General features: G+C 40.2%; 1 protein-coding gene across 1 annotated transcript in view; it reads right to left on the bottom strand.

Annotated features, from left to right (window-relative positions):
- The window catches only part of DLG2 (discs large MAGUK scaffold protein 2), a 2,186,317-nt gene that overhangs the window by 1,541,688 nt on the left and 628,489 nt on the right, over positions 1-16,140 (bottom strand). The gene's annotated exons all lie outside the window — the stretch shown is intronic.

Genomic DNA, 16,140 nt, shown 5'->3' on the forward strand with positions numbered 1-16,140 from the left:
CACACACACACACACACACACACACACACACACACACACACTATTACTTCTCCAGTCGTATCTTCTGCTAAAGACTCAATGCCACAGTCATACTTGAAGTTCTCCGGATACACAATCAATTCTCCTATTCTCTCAGTTTTCCATATGCAGCTGTCTCTGTTTATAATACCCTCTGTGATGGTTAATGTTACATGTCAGCTTGGCTAGGCTATCATCTCAGTGGTTTGGTAGACACTATGTATCACCTACCATTTTGTGAGCAGCTGATCAGTTAGGAGTTTCCATGGGGGTGTGACCTGTATTCATGAAACAGGCGAATGTTCTGGAGAAACTAGCTCTCTCTCACTTCCGCATTCATCTCATCATCCTCTGACCTCCAGTTCTTGGGATGTGAGAAACCTTCAGCCTGCTGCCTGACCTGCAATTTTTGGATTAGCTAGCTCCCACAACCTTGTTAGCCAACAGTCTGTCCCCTGACCTGCAGATTTTAGTTTAGTCAGCTCCTGCAACCACATGAGTCAGGAGAAGCCTCCAGCCTAATGCCTGACCCACAGATTTGGGACTTGACAGCCTCTGCAATTGTGTGAGCCATTTCCTTGAAATAAATCTCTCTATATAAATTTACATATACACTTTGCTAGTTTTGCTCCTCTAGAGAACCCAGCCTAAGACACTCTGCTTTCCTTTTTACCTAGCCAGTTCCCTCTCATCCCCTGCTCCTACCATGCCATGCTGGGGAAGACACTGAGGTTTAGCAGAAAAGAATACATAATATTTATATTGAAAAACCTAGGTTGAGTCCCAGCTTATCCACCTTTTAGCTTTGTGACCATGGTGAATTTACTTAGTCCCTCTGAGTCTTGTTTCCCACATTAATAAAATGGAAGTAATATTCTCTAACTCATAGGGCAGCTGTGAATATTAAGTGGGATGATAAAAATATAGCATCTGACATGTAGTAGCCATTCTTCCTTTAATAATGCTCCATTCTAATTTATTTTCCACATTGCAGGCAATATGATCTCTCTAGAATACAAAACTAATTGATCACTCCTTTTCTTACAGTCATTCAGTGGTTTCCTATTTCCATAGCTTACAAGGCTCTTTCCAGTAGACTTACTAATTGCCATCGCCTCTCTTCAATGGTGTGCTTCAGCCAATTGAATTGCTTCAAATTCCTCAATTCTACCAATTTTTTTTCTTATGTTTGAGCTTTAGCATATGCTGTTCCCTCTTCCATGAATGCTCTTTTCTAGCCTGTCTCTCCTCCCACATATTTTGTATGAAATATTATCACATTTCCCTTTCCACTTGATTTTACTGTTCTTCCCCCTGCTGAGAGGGTCAGGATCCATGTCAGTCTTGGTCATTGCGAATATCCAGCACCGTACTCTGCAAAGCTCTGGCTTGTTACCCTCTACTATGCTAATTCTACCCTTCCTATAAGACCCAGTTCAATTCTCACCTGTACCCTCTGCATTGACCTATCCTTTCTCTACAATATAGATGATTTTATCATCTGCACCACACCACAGTGACTCCCTGTGAGATAAATAGCAAAATGAGTTTCAGAAATGGAAAGATCATGAGCAATAGTCATGAAAGGCATCTTAGAGCAGAAAAAACCCTAACCTGGGCTTTGAAGAATGAGGGAAATCAAGAGAAATAGAGAGTAATTTCCAGCCAGGGCAAATTTAGCAAAGGATGATGATCCCTTTATTCATTCAACAAACCTTTATTAAGCACTTACTTTGTGCAAGGCCTTATGCTAGCATATTGTACACCAGGGCTGAAGGGATAGGATTTATTGAGCGGCGGTAGTTGGCAGGAATTAAGATTTAACAGCTTTGGATGGGGCCTGATTACTGATGGCCATAATCCTATCAGTCATTACTGTGGTCCTACTTTAAGCACTGGAGTCAAGCTCCTGCTTGACCTTTGCAATACTTTACTCATTTACTTCGCTTATTGTCTGTCTCCCATTCAGGTTGAAAATTTTTGTCTTTTTTTCACTACTGTATCTCTAGCACTTAGAACATTATCAGGCACAGGGCTAAACTTACCTACCAAAATGTATAAAATTTATTTGCTGATATGTCTGTCTTCTCTACTAGACCAGCAATTGGCAAACGTTTTCTGTAAAGGATTAGTAAATATTTTTGGTTTTGTAGGTCACATGGTGTTTGTCACAACTACTCAGGTCTGCCTTTGTAGCACAAGAGCAGCCACAGATAATATAAGTAAAGGAATGAGCATTTCATTTTCAATAAAACTTTGTTGACAAAAATGAGCAGCAGACTGGAGTTGATCCATGGGCTATAGTTTGCTGACCACTGTACTAGAATATAAACTCCCTGAGGGAAGGGAATTAATCACTTTGCCACTACAGTACCTTGTCCAACAACTCGCACATAATAAAACCGAAACCCATTGCCACTGAGTCGATTTTGACTCATAGTGACCCTATAGGACAGAGTAGAACTGTCCCACAGGGTTTCCAAGGAGCAGCTGGTAGATTTGAATGGCCGGCCTTTTGGTTAGCAGCTGAGCTCTTAACTACTACGCCACCAGGACTCATAATAGGTGCTCAATAATAATAGGTTTTCTTGTTTTATTACATGTGTATGTGTGTGTATATACGTGTGTGTGTGTATATATATATATATAGCACAAATATTTTTTTTCCTTCTTTCCCTTATGCTATTACTTATAAAATATAAGATGTAAATGGGCCTAGTGCATTTTTGGTTGTACACATGCTAGTTGTATCATGGTAGGTGCAAGTGTGACTTTGTAATTGTCTTTATTTAGAGATTGTATAAGGTTTAAGGAGATGTATACAGGTGCCATGTTGCCAAGGGGTGAACTGTGATGGTTAATGTGATATATCGACTTGGCTAGGACATGATTCTTAGTATTATGTAATTAACCTGTATTTTGTGATCTGATGTAAAGGGAGTTTCCTTGGGGGTTTGGCATCCAGTATATATAGAGTTCTAGCAAAGCTCTCTCTCTCTCTTGATCCTGCATCCAGCTTATCATCATCTGACTTCCAGTTCTTGGGACATGAGCTAGCAGCCTGCAGCCTGACCTACAAATTTTGGGATTTGCCAGCTCCCACAGCCCTATAAGCCAGCAGCCTACCATCTGACCTGCCAATTTGTGTTTCGTTGGCCCCTGCAACCATGTAAGAAAGGAGAAGCCTCCAGCCTGACACCTGACCTATGGATTTGGGACTTGCCAGCCTCTACAACTGTGTGAGCCATTTCCTTGAAAATAAATCTCTCTCTCTCTGTGTATATATATATATATATACATGCTTCATGATTCACTGGTTTTGCTCCTCTAGAGAACCCAGCCAAAGACAGAGATCATCTCCATAAGGCTGTACTTGTAAAGTCCTCCTTTCTGCGACTGGTCATGTGGTTGTAACTGGTACTTAGAACTACCTTCTTCTACCACCCATTCCCTATTCCCTTTGCCTCCATCAAGCAACTTAGCTGGTCTTGGTTCTTCGCCTGGTAGGGCGACCCAAACTGTCACTCCTGAAAGGTCTGGACCATTAGTGGTCATGTCAAAATTGGGTTGTGTAGTTTTCCGTTGACTGAATCACACGGCATGGTAGTACTAAGAGTCATCCTAAGGGATCTCCTGTATTCCACACATACTCTTCTTTGCCTCCATTATGTAATATCAACCCAATTTCCACATGCTAATCGGGATCAATCACACCAGCCAATACAGTACCTCTCTTTTTTGTCAGTTGATCCAGAGGCACGAGGAGCCCAAACTGGCTGTGTGGCATTCTTAACTTCCAATTCTCTAGAATCGTTGTGTTTCCTGGTGCGAGCATTCCTCCCTTTGGAACTAAGAGCTGTAAGCCTGAAAAGCATAGGCCACAGGGACAGGAAGCAAAAATTTTATGAGTGGGTCACTAGGGGTCATAGTGAGTGGTGCCACTCCCATTTCCACCCTTTGATAACTGGACCTGTGAATCTTGGCTATGGGAGAAATAGAACCATATATTGGACACTGGTTTAGAGCATATACAGCCTCCTGGAGAACATTGCCCCAACCCTGCAAGGTATTGCCACCTAGTTGGAGCCATAATTGTGAATTTAGGCCATTCCATCACTGCTATCAAGCTAGCTGCTTCAGGATGATGGCGAACATGGTAAGAACAGTGAATTCCACGAGCATGGGCCCACTGCTGCACTTCATTTGCTGTGAAGTGAGTCCTTTGATCTGAAGCAATGTTGTGTGAGATGCCATGATGGTGAATAAAGCATACAGATAGTAGTTTTAGCAGAAGAATTGCACCCAGGGAAGGCAAATCCATATCCAGAGTAAGTGTCTACCCCAGTAAGAACAAAACATTGTCTTTTTCATGATGGAAGTGGTCCAATGTAATCAACCTGACACTAGGTTGTGGGCTGATCACCCTGAGAAATGCTGCCATTTCCAGGCATCAGTGTTGGTCTCTGCTGCTGGCAGATTGGGCACTCAGCCATGGCTGTAGACAAGTCAGCCTGGTGAGTAGAACTCCATGTTTCTGAGGCCATGAAAAACCTTTATTCCTGCTGCCACAGCAACTTTCTTCATGAGCCCTTTGGGTAATGATGAGTGTGGCTGGGGAAAGAGGATGACTGGTTTCCACAGAACATGTCATCCTATCCACTTAATTGTTAAAATCCTCCTCTGTTGTGGTCACCCTTTGGTGAGCATTAACATGAGACACAAATATCTTCACTTCTTTGACCCATTTATAGAGGTCTAACCACATACCTCTTCCCCATACTTCCGTGTCTTCAATTTACCAATCATGTTCCTTCTAAGTCCCTGACCATCCAGCCAAACCACTGGCTACAGCCTATGAATCGTATACAATAGCATACCTGGCTATTTCTCCTTCCAAGAAAAGTGAACAGCTCGGTGCACTGCTCCAAGTTCTGCCCACTGGGAAGACTTGCCTTCATCACTGTCCTTCAGGGAGGTCCCAGAAAGGGGCTGTGGTGCTGCCGCTGTCCACTTTTGAGTTGTGTCTGCATATTACACAGAACTACATGTAAACCAGGCATCAGTTTTCTTTTACTCAGTAAACTGATCATAAGGAACTCTCCATGGGGCCACAGGTGCAGACTGGGAGGAGGAAGGTGTAACAGGAGTGGAGACCATGGGCATTTGGGCTACCTTCTCATGTAATTAATGGCGCCTTCAGGTCTTGCTTGAGCCCAATCTTGTATATACCACTTCCATTTAATGATGGAGTGCCGCTGTGCACATCCAACCCTATGACTCTATGGGTCAGACAATACCCAGGTTCTGATTTGCAGTTTAGGCCACATGGTGACTTGGTGACCCATGGTTAAGAATTCAGTCTCTACTATGGCCCAGTAAGAAGCCAAAAGCTATTTCTCAAAAGGAGAGTAGTTATCTGCAGAGGGTGGCAGGGCTTTGCTCCAAAATCCTAAGGATCTGCACTGTGATTCACAAATAGGGGCCTGCCAAAGACTCCAAACAGCATCTCTATCTGCCAATGACACTTTAAGCACCGTTGGATCAGCCAGAATAGATGGCCCAATTGGCAAAGCAGCATGCATGGCAGCCCGAACTTGTTGCAGAGCCTTCTGTTGTTCTGGGCCCCACTCAAAACTAGCAGCTTTTCAAGTCACTTGATAAACAGGCCAGAGTAGCACACCCAAATGAGGAATATGTTGCCTCCAAAATCCAAAGAGGCCCACTAGGCAATGTACCTCCTTTTTTTTATAGGAGGAGCCAGATGCAACAACTTATCCTTCACATTAGAAGAAATGTCTCAACATGCCCCACACCACTGGACCCCCAGAAATTTCACTGAGGCAGAAGGCACCTGGATTTTTGTTGGGTTAATTTTCACCCTCTAAAATGCAAATGTCTTACCAATAATTCTAGAGTCATTGATACTTCTTTCTTACGAGGTCCAGTCAGCATAATGACATCAGTATAATGGACCATTGTGATGTCTTGTGGAAGAGAAAGGTGATCAAGTTGCCTGCAGACTAAATTAAGACATAGGGCTGGAGAGTTGATATACCCCTGAGGTAGGACAGTGAAGATATATTTCTGGCCTTTATAGCTAACAGCAAACTGTTTCTGGTGGTCCCTTGAAACAGGTATGGAGAAAAAGGCATTAAGCCCAATCAATAGGTGTATACCAGGTACCAGGAGATGTATTAATTTGCTCAAGCAATGAAACCACATGTGGAACAGCAGCTGCAATTGGAGTCACCACCTGGATAAGTTTACAATAATCCACTGTCATTTTCCAAGATCCATCTGTTTTTTGCACAGGCCAAATAGGCAAAGTGAATGGGAATGTGGTGGGAATTATTACCCCTGCCTTCTTCAAGACCTTGAAGGCGGCACTAATCTCTGTAATCCCTCCAGGAATGTGGTATTATTTTTGGTTTACTCTTTTCCTAGGTAGGGGGAGTTATAATGACATCCATTTGGCTTTTCCTACCATAATAGCCCTTCCTCCATGTATCAGGGATCCAATATGGGCTTCTGTCAGTTGCTGAGTATATCTACACTAATAATGCATTCTGGAACTGGGGAAATCACTGTAGGATGAGTTCAGGGACCCACTGGACCCACTGTGATGAGATGGACCTGACATAAGACTTTACTAATAACCTGATCTTATTCCCCACTCTGACAGTTGGGATATAGTAACATTTTGGGTCTCCTAGATTAGTAGCATGATTCAAAATGAGAATAAACAGCTGCAAACATCCATTTATAATTGGAACATGGAATGTTCCAAGTATGAATCTAGGAAAATTGAAAGTTGTCAAAAATGAAATGGACCACATAAAGATCAATATCCTAGGCGTTAGTTAGCTGAAATGGATTGGTATCAGCCATTTTGAATCAGAAAATCAATTGGTCTACTATGCCAGGAATGACAAATTGAAGAGGAATGGTGTCACACTCATTGTCAAAGGCAGTATTTCAAAATCTATCCTGAAGTACAATGCTATCAGCGATAGGATAATACCCATATGACTACAAGGAAGACCAGTTAATACAACTATTATTCAAATTTATGCACCAACTACTGAGGCCAAAGATGAAGAAACTAAAGATTTTTACCAACTTCTGTAGTCTGAAATTGATCAAACATGCAATCAAGATGCATTGGTAATTACTGGTTATTGGAATGGGAAAGTTGGAAACAAAGAAGAAGGGTCGGTATTTGGAAAACACGGCCTTGGTGATAGAAACAACGCAGGATATTGCATGATAGAATTTTGCAAGACCAATGACTTCTTCACTGCAAATGCCTTTTTTCAAAACATAAATGATGACTATATAGGTGGACCTCACCCGATGGAATACACAGGAATCAAATCGACTACATCTGTGGAAAGGGACGATGGAAAAGCTCAATATCATCAGTCAAAACAAGGCCAGGGGCCGACCATGGAACAGACCATAAATTGCTCATATGCAAGTTCAAGTTGAAACTGAAGAAAATTAGAACAAGACCACTAGAGCCAAAGTATGACATTGAGTATATCCCACTTGAATTGAGAGACCATCTCAAGAATAGATTTGACGTGTTGAGCACTAAAGACCAAAGACCAGACGAGTCATGGAATGACATCAAGGACATCATACATGAAGAAAGCAAGAGGTCATTAAAAAGGAAGAAAAGACCAAAATGGATGTCAGAAGAGACTCTGAAAGTTGCTCTTAAACATTGAATATCTAAAGCAAAAGGAAGAAATGACAACGTGAAAGAGCTGAACAGAAGATTTCAAAGGGCAGCTCGAGAAGCCAAAGTGAAGTGTTGTAATTACATGTGCAAAGACCTGGAGATAGAAAACCAAAAGAACAAGCTCGGTATTTCTCAAGCTGAAAGAACTGAAGAAAAAATTCAAGCCTCGAGTTCCAATATTGAAGGATTCTATGGGGAAAATATAAATGATGCAGGAAGCATCAAAAGAAGATAGAAGGAATACACAGAGTCACTATACCAAAAAGAATTGGTTAACATTCAACCATTTCAGGAGGTAGCATATGATCAGGAACCGATGGTACTGATGGAAGAAATCCAAGCTGCACTGAAAGCACTGGCGAAAAACAAGCCTCCAGGAATTGACGGAACACCAACTGAGATGTTTCAACAAATGGATCCAAGGCTGGAAGTGCTCACTTGTCTATGCCAAGAAATTTGGAAGATAGCTATCTGGCCAACTGACTGGAAGTGATCCATATTTATGACTATTCCCAAGAAAGGTGATCCAACCAAATGCAGAAATTATTGAACAATATCATTAATATCATACGCAAGTAAAATTTTGCTGAAGATCAGTCAAAAGCAGTAATCGGTCTTGACCAACTTGCACATGTTAAGCCTATGTTCTAATATTGCCTCCATCTTCAACTTTCTAGGATATAATTTGGCCATTCTTTGGTTCCAGCTCTTCATGTCTAAAGCAGGAATAGTTAACATTGGCCTTCTGCTATTGGAGGCACCAGATACGTACTAAAAAAATAAATTATAATTCAGAGAATCATAAAACCTCAGCCTGAAAGGGACCTTACAGCACAACTTGTCCAACCAGTAGGAAAGAGGGCTGTATAGGTTTTTGACCCACCCAAGGTCAAAGAAAACATATTGCCATATGGATATATGATTCAGATGTAATAAAGTTTCAAAATAGTTGTTTCTTTCCCTGCAAATTTAAAAGACAACACTTTTCAGAAAGGCAAATGTCTAAAATCAGTTGTTTTCAAATGAGTTACTCAAGAAAATAAATAATATTTTCACATATTTTTATATTAGAGTTTAGATATTAACTTTTCTCTTTCAAAATAAGTTGGCATTTTTGAATGTCTATTATGTGCTAAAGACTGTCCTAAGATTTTTACATGAATTAACCAATTTTGCCCTCACTACATCCCTAAGGGAGAGATACAATTATAGTTTCCATTTTACAGATGAAGAACATGAAGGAGTAAAGGTTAAGTACCTGCCCAGGTTCATAGAGGATAGAATTCAAGCCTAGGCTTCCTGGCTGTGGAATCTGTGCTCTTAACCATTACACAGTATTATTTCCAAACTATACTATACTTTCGCAGTATATTTTGCTGTGTCATTATATGATCACTAACTGTAACTTCATGGTAGTAAATTGCATTCATTTTCTTACCTTGTTTAATTTATCAGCATCTATTTCTATTTTAATCTACATTAAATATGAGATTTAAAAATAAAGCAGTGCTTTATAAGACAAAAAAAGTATTTTAATTGGTCACTCTTTAGTAATTTGGTAGGGCAATCTCAAGTACATTTACTCTGAATTAGGTCCCTCAGCATAGTATACAGAGGCCAATTCTTTAAGGCCTAGCTCAAATGCCACCTTCTCTTTGAAGCTTTCCTCATCCTCTCACGCAAAATGGGTCGCTTTCTCCTCTGTATTCCTAGGGAATTTTATTCTTTCCTTACATAGAGTTGTTTACAAATCTATCTCCCCACGTTAAAAAAAGGATCTTAGTCACCTGCATTTAGCATCAGGACTGGCAGAAAGTTGGTGTTCCGTACCTTAATGAGTGAACTGTGTTTGTTTTTAATTATCACCCTCCTCCCAAAAAAACCATAAAGATTGGCAGTTGAGACATATATGGATCACCTCTCCCTATTGTCATAGGATGATTGCTGTGTGCATTTCTAGAAAGCCATTAAGACTTGCGCACGTCAGCAAGAGAAACTATAATTCCTATGCTTTGGTGCCTTTATTTCTTGAGTGGAGCTGTGAACCTAGAACAACAGTAGTGCACAGGAAAGCAAGAGAATGTAGCAGGTTTTGGAACAAGTTCTGTGTTTGAGCCCTAGTTGGTTACCACTAGATGTATGATGTTGGGATACTAACTGTACCTGTATTATAGGGATGCTGTATATAATAAAGGAAAATTATATATAATTTACTCAATATTGTGTTTGAAGCATAGAATGTACTCGACATATGTTAGTTATTAATACTAGGACTCTTCCATGGAAAAAATATACAGTGAAACTGTGAGAGCCAGAACTCAACAGGACCACCACGTTTTTCTGGGTCTCAGAAGTTATCCACCTTTGACATGGTGTAGTCTTACCACTTTTCTTTCCCTCTCTATTAGTGAAAAATTGAGTTTTTCTTCTCTGATAGTTTCCACCTTACACAGGTTCTGGCTTTCAAAGGTAGTTTGGTACCTTTCCACATCCTTTTCAATGACTATTATAGACTGAATTGTATCCTCTAAAGATATATGTTGAATTCCTGGCCCTTTCACCTATGGATGTGTTCCTGTTTGGCAATAGGGTTTTTTTGTTATGTTAATACAGTCATACCAGTGTAGGGTGGACACTAGACCTAATCAGTTTCCAGTTATAAAAATACCAGCATAGACACAGAGACACACACATGGGGTAAGACAGACTCCATGTGAGAATTGTCTACAAGTCAAGAAATGCCAAGGAACAAAGGATCGCCGGCAGACACCAGAAACTAGGAGACAGGCTCACAGAAGGAACTGACGTGGCCAAGACCCTAATTTGGGCTTTGAACCTCAAGAACTGTGAGAAAATATATTTTTGTTCTTTAAAGTAACCCACTTGTGGTATTTTTATTATAACAGCACTAAGTAATTAAGACAATGGCCCTCTATTCATATCTTCTGCCCTGCCTCAACAAGCTCCAATTCATTATCAAGCCTAAGTTCATCACTAAAGCAAAAGACTCACAGGAACAAAGTCTAGAGAGATGTGGTGGCTGGGGAATCCTCAAACTATATACTACAGGAAAACACTTACACTGTCTACAGGGAAGACCAATCCTTTGCTTGGAAGACCAATCCATCACTTGCTGACTGTAGAATCCCATATGAATCCACAGCATTTATTTAGCTCCCTGGGTTGAAAACTCTTTCTTGGAACTTAGGGCTTCCAAATTTGCCTCTGTGTTGTTTTTGCTTGGCTCCAGCAAAAGGCTAAGCAAACATTAAGCTAATAAGCTGTGATCTTTCAATCACCATTATTTCTAGTCCCCAAAGTTAGCTCAGTATGCAGTCAGAAAGACACAGATATGTCTTAGAGAAAGTGGGAATTCCACATCAGTAAAATGCCACGGTGATGTAACATGGATTGAACTCCAGTGAGATTTCTCTTTTACAAGCTCTAGATCGCTGTCCAATCTGTCTTTAAACGTCCCTGCCTTGCCTGCAAAATAACAGTGGCCAACATTTGGTTTCTGTAGGCTCAAGATTAGTATACTGCTTGTCCTCTGTAACCCTTTTCAACTCCTAATAGACATCCATGGTCCTCCATAATAGACACACACCCAAGCTCCAAGTACATTTCTCCAGGATATTGTTGTTAGCTGCTGTCTAGTCTGTCCCCGACTCATGGTGACCCCATGCACAATAGAACAAAATACTGCCCAGTCCTGCACCATGCCCATGATCGGTTGCAGATGGGACCATTTTGATCCATAGGGCAGAGGCTATGCATGAGGTGCACTGGCTGGAAACCAAACTCAAGTCTCCCACACGGAAGATGAGAGAGAAGTCTATCACTGACCCACCAATAACCTTGCTTAACAACAAACCTATGTTGGATTTCAGTTTGACCGTAGCATACCCCCTTAAGTTTGCTTTTGGTATTTGCCATCTGGGTCCTTTAGCCTGCCCTGCAGGTAAGAGGCACCTGCTTATTATGATGGGAAGGCTAGCGCCTCACACAGCCGCCCCACCAGAGACAAGACTATATAGAGCCTGGATTTGTAACTGCTTGGGAACACTAGTTTCACGAATGCAAATGATGGATTCTAAGGGATCAAAGGTCTATTTCTATGGTTTTCATGAGCTTGAATGCTTCACACAAAATCTTAATGGTGATTTATTTTGGGTGAAACTCCCTCTTACACATCTAAAACACCTCTATAATACTAAAACGCTCCACAGAAGACTTCGAGGCAATGAATGTGTAACAGTTACTTAATACACAGCTGTATGCTAGATGTTATAGGAAAAGAGGTTGATAGGGGAGGAAAATAAAACAGGGACACTGTCTTTAGAAGTATATTAGTTAATTGGATGAAAAGACATACACCTATAGTACTTTGCAAACCCCTCCTAGAGCACTTATGCTTAATTGCAATTATAAGCCTCTGTATCTGTTTGCTCTAGAAGACTGTGACCTACTGGGCAGATACCGGGCCTAGGTTTTTTTCATCTGCAGATACCTAGAGCTTAACACAGTGCCTGGTACCACATTTGTTAAAATATAAGAATAAATGATTATGAAATCTGTAGTACAGTGATATAAATGAAAGGTAAAGATAATACATCTTGTAGATGTTCAGAGAAGAGAGATGATAATATTTCTTAGTTGTCCAAGAAAGAGTCACAGAAAAAGGGGAACTTGATCTACATATGGAAGAAATGGCCCACCTTGTATATATGGAAAGATATGGGGAGAATGTTCTCATGGGCATAGAAAAACTAAAGAAAAAATAAAGGAAGGTGGAAATGTACATCGGCAATGAGAAAGAAGAGACTAGCTTAGTTAAAGGTTTATAAATTCGTTGCTGTCATGATTGGCCCTGTAGGAGTGGTAATTCTGAAATATTTGCATGTGGAAAGAATAAGAACAAACATTTAATAAGTATCTATGATGGGACAAATCCTTTGTAAGTCATTTCACATATATTATTGCATTTTTAATTTTTCATGTTTTATAGATGGAGACACTTAGAGAGGGCAAATTACTTGCCCAAGGACACAGTGAGTGAATGACAGAATGAAGACTTGAACCCAATTCTATTGGATTTCATACTCTTTTTTACTTCTCCACAGTATAATGTCTTCTATTCTTCCATAAACTAGCAGGTCTTCCTCTCAGGTCCTACACTTTTATCAATCTCTCTCCTAGTATACGCTAAATCCTGCAGTCTTCCCAAATGAAATATATAAACATACAATGTTAGTCCTTCCACCTTCCTCCTCACACAGATAAACTGAATTATCTCTGAATTATAACATTCCTTACATTTGAATATAATTCACACATTTATTTCTCTAATCAAATGTCAAATCTTTTAACATTTCTTCAAAGGACATTACTTTCAATTCTTCATCCATCATCTCTCTTTTCACTCCAAGAAAAGAAGGGCCTATAGTAAATATTGACTTTTGATGATGATGAAGATGATGAACTGGACAACGACAACATTTTCAAGTTCCTCATTGTTCACAAAACTTACAGGGTCCCAGAGGTATAATACTCTGGGCTAAGGGCTGATAAATACAGTCCCCTAACAAGTTGAGGTTTCTCTCAGGTTAGATATAACTAGCAATATTCAATATTTATGAAGTAGTGTTTCCCCTGTTGAGAATTTGCTCCAGTCCTTTGGTGAAAGATATATTGAAATGGGACTTCGGGCAGCAGTGTCGGGGGGAGGTAGTGGGGAAGGCTTAGGCTCTATGCCTCCTCAGTTGCCTGGAGGTAAGTGAAGCCTTTATACAGGACTTCAGTGGTGTTCTGCTTGGTAGATGCCTGTCACACAACCTGCACAATTTCAGATGAAAAGAATTTTCAGCACGAGTGTTCGAAAAGAATGTATAATTGATAGCACAGGTGGGTAAAAATTCCAACAGCTGAGGTCTCACATCAGTGCAGATTGTGCCTGCCCTACCCACCTCACTAGCCTGTTGTGAAACCTGTTTGTAGCAATAATACATTGTGCAAATGCAATCTCAGAGTGATCATCCTAGCCCAACACCTGGGTCTTGGCATCTAGCCGTGATCCCCCACACTGTACCAACCCTTCTCCTGTGTCTAACTCACTCTTAGTTTTGGCTCTAGCTTGGCTACTACTCCTACTGCTAAATTATAACCTAGGGGTTTTACCTAGCATAAACTTAAATGTTATGAAAGTGCTTGTTTGTTCATTAGTTAAGTCATTCATTCACCATCATTTATTAAACCCACCTCATGTACCAGAAATATTGCTAAATGATGAGGATCTAAATGTTAATAGAATAAAAGAACTGGAAAATCTCTAAATATACCCACCAAGAATCTTTCATTTAAAGTTAGTGTTTTTCAAACATTCTTCAAATGAAATCTTATGAGTAGTCATGTACTGTTGTTGTTAGGTGTCGTCGAGTCAGTTCCAACTCACACTGACCCTGCGTATAATAGAATGAAACATTGCATGGTCCTGTACCATCCTCACAATAATAGGTATATTTGAGCCCATTGCTGCAGCACTGTGTCACTCCATCTCATTAAGGGTCTTCGTCTTTTTCCCTGACCCTCTATTTTACCAGGCATGATGTCCTTCTCCAGGGAATGGTCTCTCCTAATAACATGTCTGAAGTAAGCAAGACAAAGTCTCGCCATCCTCACTTCTAAGGAGCATTCTGGTTGTACTTCTTCCGAGACATATTTGTTCCTTCTTCTGGCAGTCTATGGTATATTCGATATTCTTTGCCAACACCATAATTCAAATGTGTCTTCTTCGGTCTTCCTTTTTCATTGTCCAGCTTTCACATGCATATTAGGTGACTAAAAATACCAAGACAGACTTTAAAAGCGAAGGAGCTATAGCTGAAATGGAAGAGAAGTGTCCAGAGCCATGCTCATACTCAGCCTACCCCCATTCAGATTCTCCTAGAACACTTTTGTCCAACCAACCCCCCAACCATATCCAGCCTCCTTTCCACTCCCATTACTGCTTTAATGAACCCCTAACACTGACAGGAGTGCACTGGTGCTATAACCTTCAGAATGAGGAAACAAACACATAAATTGAGAGCCATAAAAACCTCCAAGGTGGCCAACTCGGTTTATTAACAATGGCAACAGCAACTGCTCAGAGCACATACAGGATGCTTTCCATTCGTCATCTCACATGACCCTTAACTACCTTTGGTGGCCAGCATATTATTGTCCTGATCTTAAGAATGAGAAAACTGAGCCTCCATAAGGTAGAGTGACATGTCCTACATCACACAGCTAGTAGAGACTGCCAGATTCTACTCTTTTATGGCCATGGACTCAGCAGGGATAAGGAAACTGTGTGATATAGTGAAGCACAGACAGATTGATTCCAATTCCTGTTCCACCTCTTACTGAACAGGTAACTTTGTGCAAACCTGACCCTCAGTTTCCTATTGCCAAAAAAAAAAAAGATACTAAAATACCAAATTTACATGTTCAGTATGGGGATCACCCAAGAAAACAAATGTGTGGCTTATTGACTGCAGAAGGCTTGACTTTTCAACTTTGTGTTCCCAATGTCGCTAGCACAGTGCTGGGCATAGGGCAAGCATTTGAATATATATTTGACAAGAAATACCACACTGCTTAACATAGCACAAGGCACACAGGATATGCTCACTAAATGTTAGTTCTCTCAAGTCATCAATAGAATTTCCTTTACCGAAATATATCTAAGAGTCATCTACTTCAATATCCCTTATAATATGGTGAGAGGGATAACAGCAGGAGTGATAACAATCTGAAAGAACTTGAGAAAGATCATTAAGGATCTATTTTTTTCTTTAAAGTTGGTTTTACAAACCAAAATAATCTAGCAGTTGATAACATATTTCCCCAGAAGTACAAGGGGTAAAAATTACCTATTTCAACTAAAATTGCCTTGTCAAGTTCCCATCTTTAATGAACCCATAGGACTATTTTGGAGTAGTTAGAAAGACTCATTATCTTTTATCCATTACCTTCTAAATATTCTCTATAGTACATTGCAATGACTCCCATAATAATGTGCCACCAGATTCTAAAGGAGCATCACAGGACCACTTTTCAGCTGAAAGTCAAATCTCTAATTATCTTTCACAACTAAATAATTTCAGTAACTCATAAAATACAACTTTTTGAGAGCTTTAAGTATTGCTGTGCAATAACACACTGCTGACATATTTAACGGGCGTGTCTATGGTAACATATTCCTATTATTGGAAACTTTTAACACCCACATTAATTCTTGAGCATTCAGTCACAGAATCAAATCGGAGGGAAAAAGATCTGTACTATATTGTAATTTCAGAACAAAGACAAACAAATTTGCCCTTTCACAAAAAGCA

This window comes from Trichechus manatus, unplaced genomic scaffold (genome assembly GCF_000243295.1).
Source record: "Trichechus manatus latirostris isolate Lorelei unplaced genomic scaffold, TriManLat1.0 scaffold00140, whole genome shotgun sequence".
NCBI classification, from domain to species: Eukaryota; Metazoa; Chordata; class Mammalia; order Sirenia; family Trichechidae; genus Trichechus; species Trichechus manatus.